This window comes from Schistocerca americana, chromosome 5 (genome assembly GCF_021461395.2).
Source record: "Schistocerca americana isolate TAMUIC-IGC-003095 chromosome 5, iqSchAmer2.1, whole genome shotgun sequence".
Classification (NCBI taxonomy): Eukaryota; Metazoa; Arthropoda; class Insecta; order Orthoptera; family Acrididae; genus Schistocerca; species Schistocerca americana.
The window spans coordinates 575,836,784-575,842,973 of NC_060123.1; the positions used below are offsets into that span (position 1 = coordinate 575,836,784).

General features: G+C 46.3%; 1 pseudogene; it reads left to right on the forward strand.

Annotated features, from left to right (window-relative positions):
- Positions 1-5,672: 5,672 nt before the first annotated feature.
- On the forward strand, positions 5,673-5,790 carry LOC124617066 (annotated as a pseudogene).
- Positions 5,791-6,190: the final 400 nt, after the last annotated feature.

Consider the following 6,190-nt stretch of genomic DNA (forward strand, 5'->3'; position numbering starts at 1 on the left):
TTAAACATCTGAGCTCATCAGTCCCCTAGATTTAGAAACTACTTAAACCTAACTAACCTAAGGACAACACACACACATCCATGTCCGAGGCAGGATTCGAACCTGCGACCGTAGCAGGCGCGCGGTTCCGGACTGAAGCCTCTAGAACCGCTCGGCCACAACGGTCAGTCTGGGCTTTGGTTGATCCCATTTGACTTCAGTTTTCATTTTTATTTATTTATTTTGAAATTTGTGCGTGTCTCACGTATTTCTGTACTTCATCGCTATTGATCTTGCCAACATCTTATACAACATAAGCTTTCTCACACTGATCAGGGTCTTTTACTGATAATCATCGAGGAAGCATTACAAAACAATCAAGACTTTTCGGACCCTTCTTCTCCAGAGACAAAATGTATAATCTGACTTACAAACAGTTCACCTCTTTCCCATTAGCAGCGCTATCGGCAAACATTTGGTTCCCATGATGGATGAAATTACATCTATTATAGTCCGTAGTCTTTGCCGACTCACAAGTATACATATGAAACACTTTGTAGGCCACGGGAGTTGTTACGTATGATTACACGCACTTTCCATTTTAGAAATCATAGTGTGTGTTAGTTACCGTGTCCGGCGGCGCGTCTTCTCGCTAACGGTAAACGCACGAAACAAATATCTAATGAGTGCAATACAGTTCCAGAGACTAATTACCATACCGAATAACAGGCCCCTGCACAGAGGTAACCGCCTATTGACGTTCGGGCTCTCCTATTCCCCACAGCGAGTTGTTTACATTAAAAAAGCATTACTGTCGCTCAGAACCGCACTTCCGCGTCGTTAGAGATTACCGGCTCTCACGTGCCTAATCCATCAAAGCGTTAACTACTCCTGAGCGGAGCGCTCTCTTTAACCATTGTTATTACTGCTGTTATGCATCGCGCCGATTAAACTCGCATTTACCGAGTACAGCAGCCGCTGGTGCAGGCTGTGCGGCGCGGAAGGCGCACATCGCCCTATGCGATTGATTGTTTCTTCCATCTAGCCGTCGAAGATGCTACCCGCATACTCGATTCACGTCAGGGGACTCGTTATTAATGACACTGAGACATGAATCTCTGCGTAGGCTCTACATGTAATCCGACAAACGGTTTCTTGAATAAATTATTCGCGACACACTTTATGACCAAGCTCGCTAATGCAAGCAGATTACATCACTGTGTGTGTGTATGAGCGTGTTTGTGTGTTTGAGAAAGAGAGAGAGAGAAAGAGAGAGAGAGAGAGAACGTGAACAGTAAAACAACTCCTTCAGATGAAACCGAGAGGCCGTAGTCGATGTATAAAATTTCGTCTCCATCTGCGGGAGACATCTTCTGAGGTCGTCCGGCTACTGCCACTGAGGCTCCAGGTACTCTCGCTTTTATAGAGCGCATAGAGGGCACCACCATTCTTCACGTGATGACGACGGTATGCCTATCTTTGGAGGGCGTCGTCATTCTCGATGACGGTTGGGCATTTTGATCACAATAGCCATACATCACGATATAGACCTTTACCGCAATTGGTGAACGGTCCATTTTAACACGGGTAATGTATCACGAAGCAAATTCCGTCCGCACTGGCGGAGTGTTGCGTGATACCAGGTAATTATACGTTTGTGACTATTACAGCACCATCTATCACAAAGGGAAAAAAGTGGTCCAACTAAAACATTCATGTTTCTTTACGTACTACACTAGTATGTAATAAAAAATGGGGGTTCCTATTTAAGAAAAACGCAGTTGATATCCGTTTTACCTATGGCAGCGCCATCTAGCGGGCCAACCATAGCGCCATCTGGTTTCCCCCTTCAAGCTAGACGAGTTTCGTTCTTTGTAGTTTTTTCGTTTGACGCTTATTTCGTGAGATATTTGGCCCGGTCACGATCAATGGGCTACCCTGTACTAACGGCTGCACGGGTACATGTTGTAGACGTATGGAAGTTTGACTCTGGCCGTGGGTCGTGCACGGATAGCCAAATGGTAAGGCGACCGCTCGCGATAAGGGAGAAATCCGGGGTCGAGTCCATTCCGGCACAAATGTTCATTATGGTCATTCCATTCTATAGATGTTGATCGTCCATATTCGCAACTGCGAGTACATTTAATGTATTTGGCATACAGTCTGGACAGGAACAATTGCTCTTATTAAGTGATTTACGTTGCTTCACTAGCCCGAGGACATCTGCTTATAAGTTTCTCATTTGGCAACTGTTCTTGATTCGAATTCCGTAATATTTACTTTGCCTTCTTTGACTTAGGAATTTCAGAAAGCTTTAAGTAGTAACTCTGCTTTAGCAGGACTGCCATCGACAGTAAAACAATATGACTGTCCATCTTACGTCTAAAAAGTGGAATGTAATTGCCCAGGTAAATATGAATGATAATGAAAGCTGAGCCAAAAGTTTGAAAACTGTGGGAATTTGAAGGAAGGAAGATTAGGGATTAGTGTCCCGTCGGCAAGGAGGTCATCAGAGACAGAGTACAAGCTCGGATTGATTCAAGGATGGGAAAATCGGCTGTGTCCTTTCAAAGGAGCCATTCCGACATCTGCCTGAAGCGATTTAGGGAAACCACAGAAATCCTAAATCAGGGTTACATGAAATGTATTTGCAGTTGAGAATACACCTGACCATCAGCTGTACAATGGATGACGACAATGACCAATTGTTCCAGGACAGGACTCGAACCCGGATTTCCTGCTTATCGCTAGCGATCCCCTTACCATTCGGCTATCCGAGGACGCCTCACGGCCAGACCGAAACGTCCACATGTGTCTACAACCTGGACTCGTACATCCGTCATGTATATTCCCGTACAGAGGAGATATCTTAATTGAAAGTCGTTTGTTAGGTGTCGGCGAATAAATACATTATTGCAGTGTCTGTGTTGTTTGTTGTAGACATGTGGTTGACGGCATATGGAAGTTTAGGTTTAGCCGTGAAGAACGCTGGGTTTGCCTAATAGTAAGCTGTCCGCTCGCGATAAGCCGGAAATCCGGGTTCGAGTCCCGTTCCCGCACATATTTTCACTGTCGTCATTCCGGTGTACAGCTAATGGTTATACACATTCGCAACTACAAATTCTTTTCATGTATTTCATAACGGCTGTACTAGCCACAGTGCACGAATGTCCGAAGGAACATTCCATCGTACTTCTCAACAACACAGGCAGTGCAGTAACGTATAAATCAGGATTGTCTGATGCGGATTTGAACCAATGTGATCTTATTTGTCCGTCGCTGGCATAGAAGACCTCAAACCTTCTTTCCTTCCCGTCTGGGCAAGCTGTGCAGTGACTAAGAGTACATGTAAAGCTTACTGGGACAGGGTAAATGCTAGCTACAATGAAGTCGATAATTCGATTCTAATATTGGCATTTTAATTTGATATGCCCCACAACTGACAAAATTTACAAAAAAAAAAAAAAAAGAAAAGTGAATTTCTTTGTCCACCCACACACTCCTGAGAATTGCACATCAACAATTTGCAATTACGCGCCCATATTACCGGCAGCTGCGTTGATAAATACTCGGCGCCTCGCAAGGATAACTACCAGATCAAGAATATTAGGTAAGTTGTTGGAAGTGGTTAAGCGTTGGTGACAATCTCGCTTCTGAATACACAAAGAGCTCTAACCGCGTTGGTGAGGTGCTGCGATGCAGACCGTATATCTCCCTTCGAAGACGATGGCCAAAACACCGTCTCCAAGTCCGTACCGCTCGATAGCTGAAGGCGAAGTCCCCTCTCTCCACAATTCTCTCGTCTCCCACGGTTACGAAAATGCGGCGGAAGAATACTCAGTTTCGGCCAATGTCGAAAGCTCTATCATCGCCGAAGTCCCTCCAATGGCATTTCTGAGATCTACCCAATGATCGAGTAGGTCATAACGCCCCTAGGCAAACTAAATTCCCGTCTTCGCCACGTGTTGCCCAGCACAGGTGGCTCCGGGTGCCGGACTATCCCCAAAAGCGCCGTATTGTCCCGCGTTTCCGGTGGCCGCTACCTGCCGCTCATGACGGCCCGGCGAGCTACGGCCATCTGCAGACTTTATATTCCACAATTCTCAACTTCCGACACTTTTCACCAACGCTTTAAGTTAGTGACTCAATCACGCAGACGTGCAGGGAATACTGCTCTGGAGTGCCTCATATTTATCATAATTCAATAGTCATGATCTGATGCCCTTGCCAGTCCCTTTATTATTAATACTAATGTTGGTAAGCTAACGTGTAAGTGCCCATGTCCTGGCACCTTACACCAATCGTTTTCCAGAATGGCAATTCGAGACCGTTGTCGAAATACACGACACACAGTTCAGGAATATTCCACATTCTCATCACGTCGCGTCGTCCGCTGAAGAGGTGTGCTACAAGTAATTGGGGGCTTCCCAAAAGGGCTGTCGATTTAAAGTTATCATTCGTCAGGACTGGCACGTCACAGCACGCGCTTTTACACGTTACCAGTCAAAATGATATCTCTGGTATATCAAGAACACTGCAGGTTGCTTTCTACGAGGACGCACTTTTCATTCATCGCCTGAAACAACACCCACCCACACACACAGTTACTCACGCACGTATGCGACTAGTGTCGCGCGGACGTTGACGGGCGATAGCATAACACGTCGCATCTGAGAGTAGCTGCCCACTGTTCCCCGATAGCGCGCCTCTTACGCAAGGCGTCCATTAAAGGCACCCCCAGCGCCAGCTGGAGCCGGGAGGAGGCCGCTAATGGTGTTCCAGTGTCCGCGTCTGTTCCCACGTGCGAGCGCTCCGCAGCCAGCCACACGCACGCTGACTGCCCGGCTGGTGCGTTGGGCGTGCGCACTCCATCTCTGCCAGTGTGATGACGAACGAGCCTGCGTCTCCAAAAGAAACAAACCTCTCATGAACGCCACTCACCTCCGCGGCTCCCCCCACCTGCTGATCTGCATTTATGGAGCGATCGCATCGCGAACGCTAATGTAACACGCCGAGCTGGCGAGCCGACATGCGCACCGAGCACACTTTCTTTCTGAGCAGTACAAATTGTTTTTGTACGGGAGTACGCTTGCGATACTAGCCTCGTTTTGTTCAGTATCTACTTGAACTACGTAACTACACGACCACAGAAGGAAGCTTTTAGCGCCCCGTAGATGTCGAGGTCATTGTAGACACAGAGGAACTTGCACATTTCGTTTCATTTATTTCATTAACAGTGCAGAGTAGCCCACCGCCTTGAAATGTAAGGTGGGTCGGATGCTTCTGAATCTAATAGAACGTCAGTCCGGAACCGCGCGACTGCTACGGTCGCAGGTTCGAATCCTGCCTAGGGCCTGGATGTTTGTGATGTCCTTAGGTTAGTTAGGTTTAAGTAGTTCTAAGTTCTAGGGGACTTATGACCACAGATGTAAAGTCCCATAGTGCTCAGAGCCAATCTAATAGCAAAGACTTCTCATTGTTCCAATCTCATTGGTATACGGTTGTTAATGCTTTTTCTTAATAATATAAAGAACATAATATATTAAGATTTCTCTCAGGTTAAAGCGAATGGAATGCTTAACATATGTTAAAATGGTTACATATAATTTGTTACTATCTAGTTGATGAGAATATAATTTATATAATGCAAATGTCAAAGCAAAATAAAAAAAATAAACTGTAACACAATGAGCGGCAACGGCCTTGCCGCAGTGGCTACACCGGTTCCCGTGAGATCACCGAAGTTAAGCCCTGTCGGGCGTGGTCGGCACTTGGATGGGTGACCATCCGGGCCGCCATGCGCTGTTGCCATTTTTCGGGGTGCACTCAGCCTCGTGATGCCAACTGAGGAGTTACTCGACCGAATAGTAGCGGCTTCGGTCAAGAATATCATCTTACGACCGGGAGAGCGGTGTGCTGACCCCACGCCCCTCCTATCCGCATCCTCCACCGAGGATGACACGGCGGTCGGATGGCCACGGTAGACGACTCTTGGGCTAAAGAAGGAGTGCTTTTAACACAATGAGCGTGATGAAAATAATTTGTATTAAGTAGAGGGAAGTGATATGCTGTATTTGGATGTGTAATACAGTCTACGTAGCATATTGGTTAATAATGGCCTATTTTTACCTATTTCAGATGAGAAGGTCTCGGTACAACCTCGAGATATTCTCATCTGAAATGTATGAAGATAGTAACTGTTCCAAAAAAA